This window comes from Numida meleagris, chromosome 3 (assembly GCF_002078875.1).
Source record: "Numida meleagris isolate 19003 breed g44 Domestic line chromosome 3, NumMel1.0, whole genome shotgun sequence".
Lineage (NCBI taxonomy): Eukaryota > Metazoa > Chordata > Aves > Galliformes > Numididae > Numida > Numida meleagris.
In genome coordinates, this window is record NC_034411.1 from 27,614,453 (window position 1) to 27,638,630 (window position 24,178).

General features: G+C 44.3%; 1 long non-coding RNA gene across 1 annotated transcript; it reads left to right on the forward strand.

Annotated features, from left to right (window-relative positions):
* Positions 29-24,178, forward strand: LOC110396811. Its single transcript, XR_002437276.1, has 5 exons — positions 29-926; positions 1,381-1,530; positions 2,843-2,943; positions 21,218-21,323; positions 23,658-24,178. It is a non-coding gene; the product is annotated as an uncharacterized LOC110396811 (long non-coding RNA).

Here is a 24,178-nt window from a genome sequence, read left to right on the forward strand (position 1 = left end):
CGTTGGTAGCGGTGTGACGCTGCATAAAAGCGCTGGGCAGGGAGGCTGGAGGGGCAGTGAAGAGGGTGGTCGCGTCCTTCTGAGCAGTGAGAGGATGAGCTGCCGGTGAAGGAGTTGTTCCCTGCTGCGGAGCGCGCTGGGCTTGCTGCTCCTCCCTCTCCCACCACTTAGATAGGCTGCTGACAGAGGGTTCCAGTCCTTGGATCCGTAGCAATTAGCAGGGCAATAAAAATGTCAGCCTGACATGCTCAGGTGGAAAACGACGTGGAAAGTACAATGGCGTGTGGTTAACTCCGCGTTCTGTGGCGAGAGAACAAGCGGCTGAGCACGTGGAGCCTGGAGCAGGGTGGCATCGCAAGGAATGAGGTGTCACCCACCGCACGTTGGCTTGATAGGACATTCCTTGTTTCCTGTCGGTTCCAAGTGCACCTCTTAATGATGCAACGTTTTGATCCTTGCTATTCGGCCTTCCAAATACAAATCGAGTAGTTGCATCATCTGCCCATGAATATCAGAGTGAGAACTCGCAAACGTTCAGATGATCAAATGTGAGCGCCGTGAGGCACCGCTCTGCGTTAGTGCCTCAGTCAGAGCACAGACTGAAGTGGAGCGGAATTGCCAACCTCCTGACTTCACTGCCAGGAATGTAAATCAACATTAAAGATGATTTTTAAGTGAAATAGCAAGTTAAACATTTGTACAAACACATCATCAAATAGAGGTTGTACTGCCTCTTTCTAAACCTCTTGCCTGCTGGCAAAAATAAAACTGTTCCAGTGACATTTTCTCTGCTCTGCTGTGACAAGGGCTGCATAAATATAGACACCGTGGATTAGAATAGACTTCAGCAATCTCCAGCTTCCTTTCTAGCAGCCTCTTCTGCAGTTTCCCATAGCTATGGGTGAAAAACAGGGAGCCTGAAATGGGTACGTATGGGAGAGGGTGACAGAGTAGCACGTCCCTGATGGCAGTAGTCATGGCTAACCCTGGGGAAGAGACGTGCTGGCTAGAGGAAAGGAGAGAGTCAGGATTTCTGACCCCAGCTCTGGTACAGATTTCCTGTGTGGGCTAGGTTAAGTCATGTACTTGAGGATCTTTAATGGCATGTGCAAGGAAGATGCAAATTTTTCCTTCAACTTTGCCTACAGAAAGCAAGAAGTGTGATGAACTGTAATGCCAGCCCAGATCATTCTGATGCTTGCTTAAAGAGAAGTCACTCATGTCTCCAGCGGAGCAGCTGCTGGTGCCAAACCGATCAGTGTCACTCAGAATCAAACACAGCATCTTTTTTTTTTCTTTTTTTTCCAGCTAGAAAAACAACGATTGGTCTTGTTATAGGCTAACTGATTTTCTTTTCCTTTTTTATGCTTTACATTCTAGGGTGAATCCTCTGTTACTACCAGGAGCTGAGGAGGTTGCTGCTCTTTGCCAAGAAAGTGTGGTCAGGTTGCTGGCACACATGGGGCAGGCAAGGACTGGTATCCAGGGCCAGCAGGGGTGATGCTTCCTCATGTGTGCATGGCACTTCAAGTAAGTCATTGCAGGAAAATGTCAGAGCGGAGAGAAGGGCAGCAGGCTAAATGTTTGCAAAGTAAATATCCTGTATTGGTACTGTATTTTTATATGAGTTACCGTCAACTAACGCATGTAAAAACCAAATGCTGGAAACGAGAATAACACTGTAGAGCCTGGGAAAAGCTCCACCAGTCCTTCCTGGTTACCCACAAAAAACAGGCAAACAGCTAACTAAGCCAAAAAATGCACGCAGCTCGGTGAACATAGTTGTAAAACAGCCAAGCTATTTTCTCCTCCTCCTTGCTTTCTCTTCCTCGGCTAGTTACAACTTAGCAGGCTTCTTGCTGGTCCACACTACTAAACAAACACAGGCAAAATTGTGCAAATCATTCATCCCAGATAACAAACGGATTTTTACATTCTTTCTGCATATCTGAATCCATTATCCTAAGAGGGCCCAGAAGAAAGTGGGCATTAGCTTAATGCAGCTCTGAAAGAGGAACTGTCCAGGTCAGGAGACTGGGAACGGTGGAAAGAGCTGTCTGATTGCTAAATCACTTTAAGCCAGTGACCAAATCCATTTCAGCTGCTGGCCTGTTTGTGGCTTGTTTGAAGTGAGCTGGCAATGGCTTTTAGCCCAGTTCTTAGAGGTGTCCATGTCACAGTATCACAGTATTTGCTGGCAAACTTGAGAACTGAAAAGCCAGAAAACCAATGGGCTTGCGTGGCTCCCTTCTTACCCTGAGAGCTCAGTCCTTGTGAGTCAGATACTGGGCACTGGTATGTGGTAGGTTAGGGCATGGCTCTGTTTTCAGGGTTGTACCTGTTCCCTGCATATTCTCACCAGTGCACCGGTCTCTGAATCTGTTCCTGGAGCTCCTTTCTCCAGCACTGACGTCATTCACATGTGAAGGGGGAAGAACAAAGACGGCACTTGCCTGTTTTCTTGTGTGATTTTTCAATACCCATTTCCCAATCCCGACCTCCAAAGTAACAACATCCTTTCAAACCGCCCCCTCTTGAAATGCCACGGTGGCCAAACAGCTGCAAATCAAAACACCTTGTAAACAAGTGACTGAAATCCCGTGGGATGCCCGAGGGCTTGGGCACGTCTCAGAGTGATTATAGTTCCTGCTATACAAATTGGAGTCCATGTCACACACTTCGTGCCAACTCCGAGCTCTTGCTTTTTATTTTTAGTCCTATTTGTTGAAGGGTTTTCATGATATAAAGAATGACGTTCGGTATCAGTGATACACAGACAAAATTAGATAGTAGCCGGAAGTGATCATATGGCTAATCCTCCCCATTGTGACATTTTCCACAGGATTTGGGATCCTATGGGCCTCAAGAACAGCTTTTCTCTGGGTGCATTTCACTTCTCATGAGCAGGCAGCTGAAAAATTGGACTCACATGGGATACGTGTGGTGAGTCTCACACAAAGAAATGAATGTCATTGTCATTGCTTATGCCAATAGCTGAGACCATCTGGGGCACTAAAGACAACATTGTCAACGTTTGTACAGCTGATCAAAGGTTGTTTTTAGCAAGCCTCTAAAAATGCTTCCCATTTTGGGCCAGCAGAGCAAGGCTTTTGACTTCCAGGCATGGTGTTTTGTATGCAGAGCAGCTTAAGTCATCAGCAGGGTCCTGTCTTGAGACTTTTTAGTCCTGCAGACATGCCATCCACGCTGATGCTGGAGACTTTATTCCTTTCTTTGGAAGAAGAGGCTGCCTAGGGCGGAGATGGGGTAAAAAGTACACTGGATTATGTCTCTAAAGCAGATCTTCTCATTTGTTTTGGCTTTTTTTCTCTCAGCTTCAGATTGCTTTTTTTTTTACTATGCTGTAAAATAGGAAAACACAAGATGTAACTAGTTAGCAAACACTTTCTATTGCTTCGAAACATATGAAATTCAAATAGGTAGCATACCTAGGGCATCATCAGATTAAGGTGGGATTGGTTGCAGTTTAGAACAAAGCAATTTGTGCTGCGGTATAGTGGCAAAGAAAGAGTGTGTCAAAAGCGAAGCTGTGAACCAGTTGCTTTTAAGCAGGATATATAAAGATGAATGGAGACAATAAGTATGCAATTTGAAGGTGCATGATTTTTTTCCTCCTGTAGCTTATCGTAGAGGAATGGTTCAAGTGCCTGGACAAGTGTCTTTTGTGCCAAAACTCTGTGTGGTTGGTGTGTAACTCCTATCACTTTGTGGCGAGAGAGGTTTCTTCAGCTTTAAGCTAGATCAATCAGCTCTCTGGGAAAAGAAATCTACCAGGTTCAAGTGTGACATGTGGAAGTGGTCCACCTATTTTTTAATTCTGGAAAAAAGTTATTTTCTTCTGGTGAACTAGAAAAAGGATAGGGCTTCCTGCGTGCCACGGCCTCCCTCGAGACTTTCTCACTTGAAAGAAGGTCATAGGGTTCAAAGCTGTTTCTCAAGTTCTGCTATGTAGCATTGCTGTGATGTGATGCATCATTATAAACAAGTTATTATTTCATTCAGTGTTTTGGGAAATGATGGGACTGGAACAATACACCCACAGCAACTCCCTCCCTTATCCCAGCCAGCTCTTTAGTGAGCTGCTTGTGAGCTGTATACCTGGCTAAATGACGTCTGCCTGTCCATGTCTGGTAACAGTGCACTTCTGGGTAATTTGGAGTAGGAATACTGATGAATTTTGTACAGTGTGCAGAGGTGGGAAGGAGATGGACATACATCCAAATGCAAGGTGCTGCTCTTGGGCTGGAGCAGTCCCAGGTATTTATACAAACTGGGGGAAGAACTCCTCGAGAGCAGCCCTGCGGAGAGGGACTTGGGGGTCCTGGTGGACGAGAAGCTGGACATGAGCCAGCAGTGTGCGCTGGCAGCCCGGAAGGCCAACTATATTCTGGGCTGCATTAAAAGAGGAGTGGCCAGCAGGGAGAGGGAGGTGGTGGTCCCCCTCTACTCGGCTCTTGTGAGGCCCCATCTGGAGTACTGTGTCCAGGCCTGGGGGCCCCAGCACAAGAAAGACATGGAGCTCTTGGAACGAGTTCAGAGGAGGCCACCAAGATGATCAGAGGGCTGGGGCACCTCTCCTATGAGCAAAGGTTGAGGGAACTGGGCTTGTTTAGTTTGGAGAAGAGAAGGCTCCTGGGAGACCTCATTGTGGCCTTCCAATACTTGAAGGGAGCGTATAAACAGGAGAGGGAATGATTGTTTATGAGGGTGGATAGCAATAGGACAAGGGGGAATGGTTTAAAACTGAGACAGGGGAGGTTTAGGTTAGATATTAGGAGGAAGATTTTCACTCAAAGGTTGGTGATGCACTGGAACAGGTTGCCCAAGGAGGTTGTGGATGCCCTGTCCCTGGAGGCATTCAAGGCCAGGCTGGATGTGGCTCTGGGCAGCCTGGTCTAATGGTTGGCGACCCTGCACTCAGCAGGGGGGTTGAAACTAGATGATCTTTGAGGTCCTTTTCAGCCCAGGCCATTCTATGATTCTGTGATACATTTTCAGTGTTGTGTTGTTTAATGGCTGCTTGATGTAAGACCCTTGGGCTGAGAAGGCCCCAGGGCTGCATTGCTACAAGCACTGAATGCATCATCACTCCTTTTTCTATGCACTTGTGCCACTGAAAGCGGTCAGTCACTTACATCTGATGGGACAGCACAAAAAAAAAAAAAAAAGCAGGGCAGTGTTCCATTCACTTCTGTCTGCTTAGCTCAGGTTTGAGCTAGACCTGAGATTAATACTTAAAAAAAATAATCATCATAAAGGGACAAGTGCTAGAAATGAGGAGCAGCAAGGCCCATGTAGAAATCTGTTTGAAGCCGTAGACACATAACTACCTCTAGCTAGTTCCCTAAACTTTTTTTCACCTGCTGTAGTCTTTCTAGACTCATTTTACCTAAAAACATACAACTTGAAAGTCGTGATAATGTGCATGCACAATCTCTGGAAAATGATTGTCTCCCCTCTCTCTATTTCATAAGCACTGGCTACCTGGCCTTGTCCTCTATAATACTCTGTCTTCAGACGGAGTCTCTCTCCTGTAGAGGGGAGACATTCCATTTGGTCAGTAAGATAAGCACAACAGAATTATTCATACAGGTGGCCTGTTATAAGGAATTTGTTGATTTTGTTTGATTTGTCACCTTTTAGCCCATGTTAAACTCTTTGATGCTGCTAAACTACTCGACCAATTAATTTAAAGGTAGCTCAAGCTATCTGGCTGGAAATATTCCTTTCCTGACAAAGAACAAGATATTTCTCCACATTGCTAGATAGATAAAATCTGCTTCAGCTGCCCACAAAACAAAACCAGACTGAATCATATGTTTTCATCAGAAGTTGCCCTACCCAGAGGAACCAGAAAAACATTGCAACTTCCTTTTTTTTCCCCAACTCTTACAACATAGGCTCCAACTTCACCTATGCAGGAAAAACTGCTCTTTCTAACCATGATGATTGATAAGAGATATGTATGTATATATGATGAAGATCTGGTTCATAGCACCTGACCTGTCCAAGCATTCTGTAGCCTCACACAACCCAGTCCATACTCCAGACAGAATGGGAGAAGACAGGTGGGTTGGTATTCCCAGTCGTGCCCTTCCCTAGCTTCTGATGACCTGGCTCTGGGTAAATGAAGAGATCCAAATCTCACCACTTCCCTGGTACAAAAATACTCTTGCATCATTTTGCAGTCACGATGCTCTCATTGAACAGTGCACATACTCCAGTATTTAGCTGTCTGCAGTGGCCTCATGCTGGTATGCACAAAGATGGTCTCAGCACTTCATGCAAGCAGTAAAACAGAAGGATTTACTGGAGAGGGAGTAAATTTGTATTTAAAGTGTCTGCAGAGCTAAATCAATTCTCAGGGTTTTTTGAGATGCTGAACAGCCAGAGGCAATCATTGCACTTCTCTCTTTCCAGTTCCAGCCTTTTACTTCTTCCAGTCAGAGGCTGTCTTCTATTTTCTGCTTGTACAGCTCCTCGTTTTGTAGGGTACCACCACGTCTGATCATCTACACCAATATCACGGTACTGGTGACCCTCCCCTTGCAGGACAGTCTGCAGGACACCTCCCCAGCTGCCCTCCTGTCTGTGATACATGTAGGTGAAATGCAGGCAAAATTCAAGTTGGACATATATCTGACACCAATTGCATCTGGCAACCACTCCAGCACTGCAGAGGACTGCCCCAGGATTTCTAGTTATTTATAATTCAGCATCAGATTCGACCCAGTTGCTCCTGGTTAGAGATCGTTTTGCAATAACAAACTAAGATTACATGAAGAGCTTAAAAAAGAATTTCACCCCTCCAGGGCTACATTAGTTCCACTTATATACAACTGTCATATCTTAAAAGGGCAAACCCAGAAAGTTAGCACTGAAAAATGTAACTCTACAACTGAGGTCATCTGCCTGCCCTCTCTAGGCAATCACATCTCATATCTGTAAGGCCCTTCATAGCAAAAACCGAAATTCAAGCTAAGTGGATGGAAGTTTTATGTGCAGAGTAGGAAACAACAGCTTGGGAGGAGGTGTATTTGAATGTAGAGCCAGATACAAAGACAAACCTCAAACACCATACGACTGCTTTTACAGAGCATCTCACTCATGTCTGGTAAAATCACTCCATGCTCACCCAAACTTTGCAAACTACTAGTCACCAACTGAGAAAGGCATGGTGACGTACATGTTACGGTAGCATCCGGCACTGGCAAGCAATCCACTTCCATATGTAGCTCAAGATCTCTTCCAGACATTTTATAACTGATGTACTTTTCATGAAATAAAAATGGGAAAGCAAGGGGAATAAAAACCTTCTGTAACAACTTACCAGTCACGGTGAAGGTCTCGTGCTGATCAACTCACCTTTAGTGAACAGAATCAGGACCGGAGCTACACGGGAACATGAAGGTCATGCCTTCTCTATACTTTTTGTGAATATTCCCAGTCATATGATAAGAGAGCAGTCACGCTTCACATAGTGGCTGTATTCAGCTCTGATTATATACCTGGATTAATAATTGAAGCACTTAACGCCAGGGGCAAATGTATTTCCCTGAAGAACACAGGAACTACAGAGGGAGAGAGTTCAACACGTCAAATGTCAAGACGTGGAGCTGCTCATAGCCCTTTGTTCAAAAAATTTCCTACAAAGAACATTGTAGTCTCTTCAGAAACCCAGAGGATGCAGGCTTTATTGTCAGCTTTCCTCTTACCCTCTTTTTCTGTGATGGCAAAGGAGAAAAGTGGACAGAAAGAAAGGAAAGATAAGGAAAAGAATAAATGTTTTGCACTGCCTTTAAAAAAAAATCGTATTATTTACATAGAAATCCTGGGTGTTAGACTTTCATCCAAGAAAAGACAATTTCCATGTTTGTTTGTTTGTTTGTTTTAGTTCTGCCTATGGAAAATACCTCCTGTCAAAGCTTTTTTTGGTGGTTTCTGTCTTCTTTTTATGTGAAGTCAGAATCCAGCACTGTATTGTCTTCGGAGAACACCAAGACCAGTGACTAACTGGTACCTTGACGAAAATCCTAGTCCATTCTTCAGCCACAATGATACTTTATATTTCTAGCTGCTATGAATGCATGGGTGGCTCTCTCCTGGGTTTGGGCTCTGTGTGGTCCCTCTCAGGAATGACACAAGAACAGACTTTCAGAACAAGCTGCTGAAACTCTCCTTCATTGAGAGAGTTAAAAAATCACTGTCTGTTCGTGTCTCCCTGCTGTTTGCTTCCTTCTTCCCATTAAGTGTGCTAGTATTTCACAGAATCACAGAATTGTAGAGGTTGGAAAGGACCTCTGCAGATCAAATACTCCAACCTCCCTGCTAAAGCAGGTTCCTGAAAGTAGGCTACATGGGAAAACATCCAGGTGGGTTTTGAGTATCTCCAGAGACGAAGACTCCACGACCACTCTGGGCAGCCTGCTCCAGTTGGATATCATTGACTTTGTGGGCTGTGAGACACTTACTGTAAGAGCTTGAGTGATCCTCCAGGGTGTACACCACTGAAATGTTGTGACTGAATTCCACCCTGCTTTCATTGCCAGTTAATCCTCAGAGGTCCTGCTGTTGGTTCTGTGTGGAAATGCTGAGGCACAGCAGCAACGAATTCAGCTTGTAAGGAGCTGTGTGGTCCCTCAGTCAAACGTGCTCAGCTGTGAGTGGAAGTGAGAGTATCAACAGTCTTTCGTGAGGGCAAGGCTGTGTGACCAGTACCCTTCCAGTAGCAAGTCAAACTAGGATGGAAGATGACCTACTCCACAGTAGGCGCTGAAGTCACCTCGTGAAGTGACTACTGTCTGCTCTGCAAAGAGTGGCAGTGAGGTAGAAAGAGTAAATGATGTATGCGAGGGTTTGATAACATGAGAGTCAAAGGTAAGTTTAGAAATAGGGGATTGATGTAGGCTTCTATGTTCATATCATGTGCAGCTGGACCCCTTTCAATACAGTCCCAAGATTTAGAGAGACTGAATTGCTGTAGGCCTCCTGGGTTCATTCAGTCAAGTGTAATTTATCATTTAACCTTTCAAAGTAAATCTGCCAGTTGCCATTTTTGGCTTCATTGTCTTAGTCCTAGAACTGCTTTGCAAAAAAGTCAAACAGTTTGAAATGCACCAATAAGCAAAGGCCGTGTCATTGATTCTGACTTTTGCGTAAGAAAGGGAACAACTTGCAATCAGTGATGTAGTCCTGGATGAGCAGAGTGTGTAACCTACGGTATAATCCTCCGTAACCCTGCTGCAACATCAGTTTAGCAGAGAGGATCAAGTAGCTCCCTGCTCTGCTGTCTTCACTGCCATTGCTTCCTGTGAGGCTTTCTGTCCTCTGGAAGCAGCCTGTAACTCACTGACTGATTGGCAGAAATTGGGTGGGATTAGCTGATGTTCTTGATCAAAACTATTAATTTTCCAGTAGGACTGAGGCTGTACAGAAATCCTGGGCAATGGACACACTCTTACACAGACCATCTTCCACTGCTTATGCATGGAATACTTTGCATCCAAGCCTCTGGCAACTTTGGAAACACTGATTGACTCTCATGCTTGGCTCAGAGTTGTCATTTGGATGATAGCGCTTCTCCTTAGACTGACTCTCCCACAGGAAAGGACCCCCATTCCCAGTCAGGAATTAATGAAACAGTCCTGGCAATGCGATGGCATCAGCAGCTCAACTGTTTTGAAAATCCAGACTAAAATTCCCAAATCAAAATGATAACCACCGCATCCAGGGATTTCAGATGTGTGGCTCTCTTTTAAGTTCATTGACAATCTTCAGAGATTTTCCCTTGATTTCAGTGACTTTGGAATGTTGAATTTCATGGACTTGATGATCTTGAAGGTCTTTTCCAACCTGAACAATTCTAATTCTGTGGAGGGAGTTTCAGCTTAAAGAAGGCCAAACCTCATCCCATCTGGCTCCAGATGCTTGGAGTCTCATCAACTACTATAGTCATCTGGGGGGGTATGTGCCACTCCAGACAGCAGATGAAATCATTTCTCTTTCCATTAGCTATAGGTTAGTATGGGAGCATTTAGGTCTTCTAGTTAAATGCCCTACATTAGGCACTCCTTCTGAGTGGTCTCAGTCAGTTTATTTTCTATGTACCTCTTGACAGCTTGAAGAACAGTTTTATCTTCCCATACATAAAAAGTTGGAAATCTTTGAAAAGAAAGCTTTATAAAAGCTATATTCTTCAGCAAAGGAAACCCACTGTCAAAGGAATCCGTGCACACAGGCTTCTGTCTTCACCAGTTCCTCTCATCTCTTTCAGTGCAACCACATTACCGCATTACCGACTGTCAGTTCTTGAGCATCCCAGCCATTGTTCATTCATATTTATTTCAGCTCCAACTAGTGTAGAGTCTAGAGGCTAAGAGCTTTCTGCAAGATTGGTTTCAAGTAGATATGCAAAGAAAGGCAGCTGGGCAGTGGGCCTATTTCCCTTCCAGCAGTTTTTGTTATGATTTTAGATGTGAAATCTGCTGATGGGGTGGAGGCTGAACTGATTTGCTGAACTAACTTGCTCACTGACATGAAAACCTCCGCTCTTAAAAGAAATCAGACCAAACCTTACGATATTATCCCATGACCCAGAGAGCGGCTTTGCACTTGGCCACAAGAAGCGTGGCATTTTTTTAGTTACATGGAGCTGGTAGTTCTTCATGCAGTGACTCTATTCAGCAAGTGATATGCAGTCATGACTGAGGGAACTTTTCATTTCCTTGTGTGTTACCAGATCAAGCAACCTTGTCTAATCCCTGTTATAGCCTTTAAAGTTGGGCCACTTTTAATTTTTTAAATTCTCTGCCAAAATCTGTTTTTAAAGTTGTTATTGCAATAGCTGCCAGATAGGAGGATGCAAGTGCCTCCCCTCATTTTGTGTAAGAGAATAAGTGAGTGGGATCACGCAAACATAGACCAGACCAAATCTCACAGATGAGGATCCTAAAGCACTGTTCAATCATTACTGAGACACAAACCCTTCCTGAGATACTACTAAGTTCCTTTCATTGATGGAAGGCAAAGAAAATAGGCAGGGCAAGGGAAAAGGTATGTGCCAAGAGGATTTGGCTTCTTGAGGAACAAAGGGAGTGAAGGTCTATCTTGTAGACCTAATTCTCAGTGATTTGCACAAGGTGATGTTGTCGCTGGGAGTCTTTCCATGGATCTCAGTGGGGCCTCAGGAGCCCTGATCTCCAGGCTACCTCTTTCATCTCGGTAGTTACAAGCATAATAGTTAGCACTTGCTGAATAACATTAATGAATGGTGTATCAGTATGTTCAGCCCCCTACTTTCTGCTGTCTGTTTCAAGTAATTTGCTTGGTGGTTCAGAGACTACAAAGCACAAAGAAGCAGCCAGGGTCATCATTAGTTTGAGCAACTGCATGCCATAAACTGCAAGATCACATTGAATTTTGAATTGCTTTTTCTTGGAAACACAGCAAAACTTTCAGGGAATTTCTTTTTTTTTTTTTTTTTTAAGAAATGCTGGCAAATGGAGAAATCCACCACATGCCCTTTCTATTTTTTTTCTAGTCAGGATTTATCTAATTTCAATTCCCTAACATTATTTATTTATTTGTCTGGCAGTGTAAGTAGCTCTCCATTACCAAAACTCTGTTTTTATATAGGTACACAGAGATTGCAATCAAGTCAGCCTTTCACCTGATCTTTGTTTAAGCAGATTGAGCTCCTGGAGTCTTTCACAGCAAGGCACATTTTCTAGTCTTTTAATCAGTCCAGTATCTCTTCTCTGTACTTTTTCCAACGTGTTATCATCCTTCTGGAATTATTCACAAATAACCTTTTCATTAGTCAAGCCGTTCTTCAGATGGTTGAATAATATTTGCCTGATGAATTTATACTAATCTTCCTATTGGTTGGTTATATTGTTTGCGAGTTATTAACGTGTACAGCTATGGAGGTCTCTTTTCATACACCCCCACTGGCTGTAGAAAACAGTTTCATGTGTTGTTAGTCCTTCTCCTGGACAAGACAATATGCCATCTGCCATCAATACTAGCTGAAGCCACAGTGAAATACCAACTTGCTGACACGTAAAAATGCTCCCGTGTCTCAGGATGAAAAGGGAGATTAAAAAAAAACCAGTCATTCTTGGGTTAGCTCAGCCTTTCTTGTTTCCTGCAGATTGCCAGAATCCTTAGGTATGCAAGAAATTCTGACGCCAACTGTACTCCTGAACTGAGGAACTCTTGAAAGAAGGACATGTTTATCACCTCAGTAAGCTTCATAAATAGTTGCTTCAACTAATGCTAGTAACTGTATATAGTGCTTCTTAACCTGTCAATCTCAGAGATCTATTTTATTTACCAGGCTCCATGGTAAGTGACTGACAGAGACAGGTATTTGTGAACAAACAGAAGGCTGATGTAACTTCTGGGCAAAAAAAACATCACACCGTAGAAGGCTTTTCTCATTGAGAATGTCCTCAGTTATTGTCATCTACAATTGGAAGAGCTACATGTCCACAAGAAAGCTGTGTCTCTACAATAACACAAATTTTAGCTCAGCTGAGTATGAAGCCAAATTAACTCCTTTCTCTTTGTCTGCAATGTTTTGCTGTTGCTTGCTGCAGTGAAAGTCTGTGGAACTTCCCCTTCTGCTATTAGTTAGAAAGCCACTTGTTCAATTTCATGTTCTAGGCTTCAGCTGAACTCTCCTTTCTTCCCACCACGTTTTTCCATTGAACACACAACTTGGTGAAGAAGTTGCTCCTTCCCTATCCTGCTGGCTCCCCCAACCCTACCTCAACCAGATAGGAAGTTGTGGTTGTATTTGCTCTTTGTCCCTCTGAAGCCATAGAGCCAATACAGCCCAATCTCTCTTCCCAGCTACATGACACTCAAATCCCACTAACCTCTCCCCCTGCCCCACCAGGGGGATATCAGGATGATGAGAAAGCTCGTGTCCTTGGGCATTACTGCTTTTCTGCAGTTTGGATCTTTGGAAGCAGCTTTTAGTATGGTAAAAAATAGCCTCTTTCTGCTACTTTCAATTGAATTCAGAAAACCACAGCCACCTCCAAGCTTTGATCTTGAGCCAAAGCCAATGACAGCCTCCTTTGTTCCCCAGTTCTTTTATTTTTGCTATGACAGATACAAGTACCCTTCTCTGTGCTTTCCCTCTTCTTCGCGGTAGCCCCTTTTCACCTCCATTCCCTAGAACTTGGCTGGGAGTCTGCAACCTCATCTCTGCAGTAGAAGATGTGTGTGAACTTCTGCTCATAAGTCACAAAGACAATGCTAGACTAAGGGCAGTGGGTAGGGAGAACCTAGGTGATTTGTCTCTAAAGGTTAAGACAATGAGCTTTCCTGCTATTGTTTTCCATCAGTGTGCCTTGCTGCAGGAGGTCATGCACAGTCTGTCCTGGATGCTGAACATGCCCAAGGGGGAAAGGAAACGACCTTATCTGGGGCCAAAGAAGAAGCAATTTGTTAACCACGTGTAGCAACAAATGAAATTTTGGGGGAAGAGACTACAAATAGCAAACTATTTCAAGATGCTCAAATTCAAACGTGCCACCTACTTAACCTGAGCTTGGAGACTTGGTAGAGATCGGGCAGATGGCACTGAAGAACCAGGAAGAATGAGCTTCTACACTCCCTAAGGATTTCTTGTAAAAGATGCTCCTTCTCTCATCTCTTCTGGTCTCTGGACTTACGATAAAGACCTCAGTTCTACTCTGCAGAAAGCTTTCATACAGCCAAAAGCTGAAGAGCACTAGACAAAGGGCATTCAGAATTTCCCCAAAAGTCATATGAGAGTACTTTTTTATATTACTTTGCAAAAGTACAGACTTTTTAATATGGATATCTTGAGTCTACCCCTCCCCTGCCAGAGCCTGATTCACGTGATGCTAAGGAGGTAGGGCACATTTTTAAATGTGTCCTCTCATTTAGGATTTGCCAGCTTCAGTCTCAGAGGCCTGTAGCTAAGAGGTGCTAAGCAACCTTCACAATCATTAGTTTCAAAATACTGTGTGCTCAGCATTTCTGGAGCTCTTAATATCTCAGTTTCTTGGCAACTAAGGTGATCCTGGGCATGATGACAGAGAGGAAGGTGAGCTCTTCACTCTGGGTAGAGAATGTAGAGAAGTCTGTGATTCATTAGCTTCCTACACATCCCAAAGTAGTGCAAGTCAACACTAGTGAGCCATAATCCCTTAGGAACTTTGCGTGCTCTGGGTCTCATAGAATTGGAGAAGGTAGAATTGAGGGGCACATCTGAAATCCTGCCATGAAACTTCCTGTGTCTCAAAGCCATTTCAGCTCACTAACTTGAAATACTGCCTGTGTGGCTCACAGGCAAATGAAATCAAAGGAAAAGAGAAACCAACCTAACGCTGAAGCAGATCCCTTTGGTCATGTATGTTTCAGTTCTTTCCTAAAGCTTTGCCACAGTGTTTTGGGCAAGGAATTCAAGTACCTGGCAGCTGGAACCATACCCCTACTAAGCCACCTAAAGACTGACATTCCAGGCCTCCTCTCATGGAGAAGAGCCTTGGTCCTCCGACTGAGCTTCTGCATCCTGAGTATAAAGCCTGTCAGATCTCATTGTTAACGAGTGAGGAAATAAATTTGCTCTAATTATTCTATGAATAGCATAGTTGGAATTTTACAGGGAAGGAGTTTTGTCTAGAGATTATAAGAGGAGGCTGAGCCAGGACTCTGAGGTTTTATTTCTGATTCTGCCCCGATTTCCTTGATTGACCCCGAGTGAATGTTATATCTCAGTTTCTCCCATCTGTAAAAAGGAGCGATGATATCAAACTGCCTGACATGAGTGTTTGTAGGCTTAATTAATTAACATCAGTGAAGCAATCTGAGTTCTCAGTTGAAAGATGCTATAACAATAAAGAAATATTTCTAACTGCCTGTGGTGTTGAGCATTCTCATTCTTTTTCATGCGCAGATGACACAGCTCTCAATGAAGGAGAATAGAGCTTTCAGTCTACTAACTGGTGCCTGAATAGTAAGAAAAACTGATGTATAACTGGTAATAAATTCGCTGAAACTGCATTTCTTCTTCTGAGCAGGCTCTTGCTCAGCTATTCATTAGTCTAAAATTTTCAGTGAATTCCTTTATGCAAACAAGTGTTTTTGCAAATGATTTACAGTGACCGTTGAATAGTTTCTATCTGTGGAGACTGGACAATCAACTCACATGGTATCATGTCTGCTCTTTAAGTGGATAACTCCCAGGCTCCCAGATAGAACTCTCTGAGTCTGACCACCGAAACCAGTTTTTTACCCATCTGATAGACCACCAATCCAGATCACAATGTTCTAACTTGGAAACTGGTAGTGTCCAGCGTTGCTAAAGTAGTGGTACAATGCCTGCCAAGAAACCATGGTATGAACAATAGTTTGTGCATTGTCTTTACCTCTGTGTGTGTGTGTTTCTGTGCATGTACTTTTTGAAAACAGACTTCTGAACCACTGTGTGCTCGTAATCTAAAAGCCAGTCAGTATGATAATGAAGTGAATTTGTATCTTGAAGTACAATTTCTTGAACATGTGTTGTTTTCCATTTTATGGTTTTCCATTTTACCTCTAACCAGGATTTTTAAAGCAAGTGTCTTTGTCCTTACATCCCACTGAGTCATGAGTCAAACAGGGCCTCTGCATTTGACTTGACAGAGCTACTTGTAGTTATATCATTCTCAGAAGATTTTCCATCTCTAACTTCAAAAGGAATGCTAATCTTTTTAACCTCTGCTTTCCCCAGTAAATATCAAACATATGGACTACAGGAGATATGGACCACCAACAAAATCATGGGAAGCTCATGGGCTTTGAGAATGGATGTGAGCAAGACGCTCCAATAGAGCAGGATTGGCAACATGCCCAGCTTGTGTAGGCTTGTCAACATAAGCAGTATGGATCCCAGGCACCATCCACTCTGTGTATATCTAGGCTTTAAACTTAAACCAGATCTCCAGCTCCAACTGTCACATCCTTGCTGCTGATGTCCTGCTCTGTCCTGTGCCTGTCGTGCCATCTGCTGTTATTTGGAGAACCCACACAGCTGTTTTTCCCTGCAACTGGGAAATTGAGGCCCAGTGTGCTCTTCATCATCTATCCTTCTTCTTGCTAGTAACATTATTTTTCTGGTGAAGTCAAGAACATGCTGTGATTGCTTCTGGGGATGCAGAGTAAGGCCAAGCACACAGGAATTGGGAGGTTGACCTTTATCTTTTTTTGGAGAAAGAGCTCATTCTTTCTCAAAGCCATGAGACATTTGAGGAAGATGGTGCCTGAGGGATCTGTTCTACTGCAAAATTGGAGCCATCCTCCCTATTATCTCAGTGAGTGCTCCTCAGCTATGGTGTGGTCACACTTGAGACTGTCATTTGTGATGAACAACATGGTACCCATGCCCTGCTGAGGTACATTCTGAACTGTCATGAGTCAGAGAGAGGAGACTGTCTGAATTGCTTCACCCTCATCTGTCAGAGATCTCTCAGCTAGGTACTGACTCTGGCTCACTACAATTATACACAAAGGGGGGCAGAACAGCCAGGACTGGTGCTAGAAGACAAGCCTCCCTCCTCTTTACACAATACAAATCTCCAAAATCATGTTTGGGTAATGCATCCAGCTTTTCCACCTTGGACAATGGTAGGTATGCCATGACACTGAGCAAGAGAACTTAGAGGAAGTTTTTTATTTCAGACTGGCCTGTCAGCTTATGTCTGAAGACTCATGCTGGGCAGCGTGCTAGAGATGATCCAGTAGTCAAGCACCATTACAGTCATAAAATAAAGAACCTGAAAATTACCGTATGAGAAAAATGCAGTGGTTGGTACCGGTGTCTGACACAGCCAATGCAGCTTGGGTGAGCAGGTGGCTGGATATTGTTTCTAGCTGACCTTCCACCCAAAGTGCACCAAGGATCTTTGTAAATGTGCAGCTACCTCCCCCCAACAGTACTCTCATGAATGTCTCAGTAAGAGTTATTTCTGTTTGCCAAGAGGTGTGATAGCTAGCCTAAGGGCACCCATTGGGCTGTGGCAAAGCCCAGTGTTGTGACTCCCAGGCCCCCGAATTTTCTGTGCAATTAAAGACAGAAATCTTTCCTTTATCAGTTCCATAACACAGCACCTGGTGGCAGTCAGGCAGTCATCTGAAGGGTTTCATGAGGCCCTGAAAGCCCTGGAGAGAATGGCTGAACTTACTGTGGGAGTCTCTCATCTTGTTTTCTTGCAGACAGCGAGTCAGATCTCTTGTAACAATATGAGCTGTGAATGTAGGTACTGCAGTATGTTTTTTATGCCAGGGTTATTTACCAAAACTGGGCCTTTTGGGGGTGGAAGGGAGGGGATCTTTTTGTGTAGTTTTTCTACTCATGGAAGAATGTATTTGCGGTTTGTGGTCACTCTTTTGAACTGGCTGATCCTCCATCCCTTCCAGGACAGGGTCTGCACACTAGGTCTCAGTGTCAAAGGCACCACTTTGCAAACAGCTGATGAAGTTTCCCTGTGTTTGGGGAAGGGCCCTGCTCTTTACATGCTGGGGACCACAAATTCTGCCCTAGCAACTGCTGTGAAGTGAATGTGGTGTACCTTGTGGACATGGTGTGGTGACAGTTAGGAAGGCCTGGGAAGCTACAGGTGTTGATGGCACGCTGTAGCTACTGGAAGGTTTTGTCTGAGCTGTGTGGCCGGAAGCAGGAGTGAGAACAGCCTCTTTGCCCTCACTATCTGAAGTATCTGCTACCCACAGCCCAGCTAGTGTTGCCATGGAGACATTGCCCTGATGGCCCATGAATTCTGATCATTTCAGTGAAAATAATTTGATGCAATCAGCAGAGACATGGGGTTTGCAGTTGCCACACACACACACAGATACACACACTCCTGCGACTGTCTTCTTTGTGCCATGATTTCAGCAAGCAAGCAGACAAATTTGCTTGTAAGACAGGGGCATGTCAGCCAGAGGGGATGGTTACAAACATGGCTTTCTCCAGCTCAGATTAACAAGACCCGCTCCTGCTGCTCGGAACAATGCATTGTTACCACAACACAACATCTAGTTAAGTAAAGAAAGCCAAACTCAATCCACCCAAACGTTAAAGCTTTCCCCTCCCCTTCACAAACAGACTTTTCTCGTCAGGTTCAAATAGTTGGCCAATGAGTGGTGGAAAAAGCTGTTGCTCTGACTTGGCCCATATTTCTTTGCTGCCTCAAATCAATAGAAGGTAATTCTCTGAAGCTAAGATCAGGGAGTGCAAGAAAATGACACTGCCCTGTAGTAAAATTATGGCTACTTTCTTGAAGAGCTGAGTCCCAGTGGTGTCTATGTTGTACTACTGCATTTCAGCTATACTGCCTGGGCTGATGTAGCTGGGCTGTGTGCTGTAATTTCAGTTTTGCTGAACTAAGACCAAAATCCCAGAAGGCACAGCTGGGATGCGGCAGCATTACCCAGCCTCAGTGGACGGGTTGGCTGTGTCACCTCTCCCCATCTCAGCCTGCTGGCGAGGTACACCGGGAGGGCAGCAGGTGAGATATCTGGTGCTGCTCTCACTATTGCGCTGGAGGGATGCTGCTACATGTTTGTGAGTGAGCCAGGTAGTGGATGGGCGTTGTGTAGAACTTCAGTCTCCCAGTCTGTCAAGCTTGAAAGTTTTTCCAGCATTCAATTTTGTCTAGAGTTTCTCTCTTAAGACTCCCCCCTTCTTCAAATAGAGCCTCAACTCTGGCTGGGCCCCAGAGATAGATACCAAATGGTGCTTTTTTCCCTTTCTTTTGCTCTTTCTTCCTTCTCGTGAAGCTGGCAGACTCTCCAAACACACATCCAACCAACGCACAGTGCATTCGAAAACAGGCCATCTGGCTGAGCACTCCTTGAGAATGAGGAGACAAGAAAAACAACCCTCTTGGAGCTGGCAGCCGAAAGGCAGGCAGCCCGTACGCGGACTTGATCTCGTGGTGCAATCCAAGAGCCGTCCAATCCAAGGGCATTGCAAAAAAGCTCTTTCCTAATGAGCAGAATACGGCTGTCTCCAGAAGCGGCTCCAAGTCAACAATTTGAGTGGGATGCTATAACTCTCCTCGCTGCACATGTGCTCATTAATTAAAGCCACTTTGGAAGATGCCCCTGACACCCCCGCCAGGGCTGCCAGCCTACCCTCCCCAAAATCCTGCTTGCCGCTTTGCAGCCCCCTGCTGGGCAAGGAACTGCAGATCCCAAGGGAAGGATGGAGCTTCAGCATCCAACTCTTAACCACAAAATGGACCCACTGCATTGCTGATGAGCAGCTGCACAGGGAACACAGTGCTGGAAGGAAGTTGCACTCCATTTGCTTTGCTGTCATTTTTTTTCCCATCTGAGTTTGGTAACAACCATAGCGCTGCAGGCAGAAAACCACCCTGGGCAGGTCAGCAGGCAACAGGGACAGAAGTGAGCTCAGCAACCCTGTGTTGCAATCTTTTGTTATTTTTTTGATGGCTAAGGACTAGGTTCACAAAATCCGGGTGGCTGAGGTGAATGCAGACTGTTAGTAGCCAAATTCCTTGACAGCAGAGCAGGGAGCACTCACTGAAACCAGTAGGAGATGAGTTTAGAACAGACGAAAGATGCTACATTACATTAGGTAGGGAACGTCAGGAAGCTGCTGGAGCAGCAGGCTACAGAAGCAGACAGTATCAGAAGGCCCATAACAGGACTGGACAAATTCCCAGACAACAGATCTGTAAATGGATGCTAAAGGGAATAGGTGGGATGTACAGTCTAGAATCCCAATCCAGTAGAGGTGAATGCTGAGGAAGTGCAAGTGGAACAGAGAGAGGGAAGAGACTAGGGCTGTGCCTTCTCCCTGGACAGCCTCTCCTTTAGTCCCAGCTGGGAGCAGAGTGCTGGGCTGGGGGACCATTGCAGTGGCCCTGTTTTTAATGAGAATCTCTGTCCCTGTGCCAGCTTGATCTGAAGGTAATATGAACAGACTGCTGCTTTGGTAAATTATCAGAAGGAAGCTAGAATCTGATTTTTTGGGGAGGTGGAAGCTGGATTTGTGGAATATGCTTCCATGAATGTTAACCATCACAAGCCTAGAGTAATTATATTTGACACAGCGACTGAGTGATTCATTTGAGCCTTTGTCTTCTAGGGATCTCCCTGTTTCTGAACCTGCTCTTTTAGTATTGATGGGAGAAATGATGGCTTAGCCTTTGAGAGACCACGCTCATGTGTCTCAGCCAAGTATATACAGATTTGCAATGGCTAGTTACAGCTCTGCATCTCTGCACAGCTATTTCCCATGTTTATGCTGTGGCTTCTTGCATGCAGTTGGGTTTCCACACTCAGGGATTAAAGCTCTTGACTTTTAATTTTATTAACTTAAGAGTAGAGTTCTATAAGTGAAAAATTGCTTAGTTATCTTGAAAAAACATTTAAAAAGCCAGACAGCACCAGTTCAGGTACTTAGAAGCCCCGTATTTCTTGCCACTAAGGTATCAGAGAAATTCATAGCTTCTTCTTTTTATCAACATACAATTTAGTTGTCCCAGCTGACAAATATGAGGTCTAAAATTGAGATTTTGCATCACTGTGTTTTTATACCCACTGTTTTATAAGATTTAAGAATTACAGGGAGATGTTCCTAGACCAAAAAAAAAAAAAAAAGACGGGGTGGGGGGGGGATGGAATTTGATGGAGCCAAATATACCCCTTATTTTTTGGTGGCCTAATTCAAACAGCAGAGACTAGTTTAGAAAAATGCGGAAGTGACAAGTGACAGAGATCAGTACTAAGGCAGAATGAAGTCTTGCAGTTCAGCATCTAAACAATAATGGAGCGAATGTAAAAAGTAACTGAAAAGCTTCATGAAAAAGACATGGGAAAAGTGGCACAAAAAATCAGAAGGGACCCCTGGAACACTGAATCTACTTATCTGCTGTCGTGATATCCTGCAACCAATAAAGTTCTTTCTTCTAATGGTTGTTTATTCACATTGATCCTCTTAGGAGGTTATTCTGAGCTTCACTCCGCTGTTTTGAAGGCTTCTGCTAGTTTTCAGCCTAAATTTATTTCTGACCAGTGTATATCTGTTTTAAGATTTTTCCATTTTTAAACTGTAACCTGTTATTAGCCACATTTAGTAAAAGTTCAGGGCATAATTCCTTTACTCCAAATATGTGTGATTTGTCCTTTTTTTATCTTTAACTTGCAGGAAAGCAGAACAATATGCCAAGACAAGATGAAACAGATGTTTCAGGTCTACATTATAATTCAGACAGAAATTTAAATCAGCTGAAGACATCAGAACAAAATGCTTTGTAAGTATTTCTGCGCTATCAGCTACTCAGGGATAGTTAGAGGTAATATACCTTTCAGTACCTATTGCTTCCCTTACAGCCTTTGATGTGATCTTGTGAAAGGTAGATTCTTTTGAGGAACGTGCGCAGAGATCTAAAGTAAGTCATTGGGAGCTCTGGGAGCTTGGCGTCCCAGAGACCAGATTCCAAGCTTGCTTGAGATATTTGTGTAAATGGGAATGCTGACACACAGAGAATATCACAATGTATCTCAAAGTTGTGCTGTATTTGTATTTGTCCTTGTATTCCAACGAAAGGTTTACCTTCCCAAATTAGATTTTCTTCAAGACGATTCCAAAATTACATGTAGAGAATGACCAATAACTTGAGTAAAAAAAGATGAAGGGTCACCTCTTCCCCCTCCCCTTACAGGCAGGACATGACAGATGCCAGCTGGAACAATTTTCTAGTCAAAAAGTGAGTTTTGAGAAAACAAGTATTTTCATAGAAAGAGCTTGCTTTCCTCCAAATATGACTCCCTTTCATAAACCCAAAAGACTTAAAAGCAAAAGAGATTTGACACTGTTAGCAGTTTGGGGATTCTTCCCCTCCCTTTCCCTCAGTATTTTCCAATGGAAAATATTCAGGGTTTGGGTTTTTAGCCCTTTGCTAAAATGTCAACATTTTCCAAAGGCTGAAGGAGGGAAAAAGAGAAGAAAAGAAAAACATGTTCTGACCAGCTCCAGTCAGAGCCAAATGGCTCAATCCTGGATTTGGTCAGGGAAGTATGCCGGAGGGGAGAAAATGGGAGTGCCTTGGTTCCAAGCACAGTCTGGGCTGAGGACTGTGTATCACAATCCATTTGTATGAGTCATTCCAGTCAACATTTCACCAGGGGAGCATGTGTAGTGGCTTTTAAGCACTTCAGGTCAATATGTTACTTGCAAACACTGCCTCACTGCTTACTACAGCCACTGTGGCTCTCTGTGTGCATGTGGGATGTACACAGGTACTTTCTGTTCGAGTTCAAGTCCTCCAATATTTCCATGACGTCTTTAACTCACAGAGGCAACAATAACACCTGGCACCTATCCAGACCTGTGAATTCAGCTCTCCCCCCTTCGTAAAGGAGGAGAAAGAAGTAAAACTTAGCCTACAAAAGCCTTGGACAGCTATGGAACTGGGAGAAGCATTGGTAGAACTGACTTGACATAAAAGCAGTTAAACTACTCATGCATGTGCATGCAACATCCTGCTTTTGGTGGAAAAGAAGTGGCTTCATTTCCCCAGTGTGCTGCTGGTCCTCAGCTGCTTCCTCAGCCTCCAGAAAGCTGTCCCAGCATTTGGGCACCTTCAAATCTGATGAAGACAAGGGCCACTTTTGCTTCTGTCTCTCAAACGTGTCTCCCAGAGCTGCAATGAGAGAGCTTGTGTATAGAAGTGTACCCAGACTAGGTCTTTGTCCCCCTCTAGTGACTTGACTGCAAAAACAGTTTTCTGAGTACTACCTCCAAGCAAGACAGTCATTACTTTAGGCCAGGATGTTGAATGGTTTCCTTTTCAAAGGCTAGTAGGACATCTAAGCACCACAGGAAGGTCATATATTTATACACAGTAAAACATTATCCATTAACAACATAAACAGTAACTAGGAACTTGACTTTCTGCCCTAATAAGCTGTGCGTGCCTGCTTTCCTCTCATGGAGGATGGCAATCACAGACTTCACATGACATCCATGTAGTCCTCCAGGAGACCCCGCTAGGTCCACTGTCACCAGTGAAAGAGTGCATGCAGCGGGGCTCCTGTAACCAAACACTTGCTGAGTCACAGCCCAGTCACCCCTGCGCTTAGCAAGGCACACCAGCCATCTGTCACCCGCACATCCTCCTCACTGCTTTGTGACTCTATGGGGAAAACAACAGGAGGCAGATTACACTGACTGAGAAGCCAGGCTCTCGTGCATCTTGACTCTGAGTAATCCCTGCCTTGCCTTCTAACCAGTGCTAAAGCCTTTGGCTCATCTTTGTTTGGCCCTTTGTCAGGGAAGAAAGTGACATTCAGGTTCAAACACTGAGCACTTTGGCTGACTAATGAGTGACTCCAAACAAAGCACACTCTGGCAAGACATTGATAGTGTTGTGCAAAATGTCCCTACTACAGACGAGTCATCTACACTGGCCTCCTCACCGGTGCTCTAATTAAACCAGATTGTTCAAAAAAAAAAAAAAAATAGAGGGAACCCTGTTTCCTACAGCCTTGTGCGCCAACTGTGTCCAGTAAAGAGCATGAGAGCAGAGATCCTGTTCTGTCTCCTGTCCTAATTGACCTCCCTCCCACGTTCTCTCTCCATTTAGTTGTGACCTAGAGATCCGCAGTCCTGGAAGGTACTTGTGTGGGCACAGCCCCAAGAGAAAGGCGAGTTTCTTACCACGTTCCTGCACACCAATCAGATGCAGTGTTGCCCAGGTACGTCAGCCAACCTGGGCTTGTGCAAGAAGCTTGCTGGGGGTGTGTGTTTGCATACCATGTACTCACACAAGATTTCACAAACTCTGTGCTGCTTATGACTAGCCCTCACCACTGAGGCTCCTTGCCCTCCTTTTGCATGTTTGAAACGCTGTTTTCCCCATTAGGTCCCCTCAAGGGCAAGGCACCCACACCAGCAATCTGACCGCCCTACTTGATGCTAAAGTGATGAAAGAGTGTGGAGTGGATGGGGCCTTTTTTACTCTTTTTTACTGAGGAAAAAAGTGAACTCAATGCCAGGCACGGATCCCAGGCTGCGGAGTTCAAATCGTACTCTGAGCACATAATTCCCATTTGTGTTTGTGTGCACGCAGGGCGAGGGTGGGAGCTGGAGGGGGGGGGGTGAATA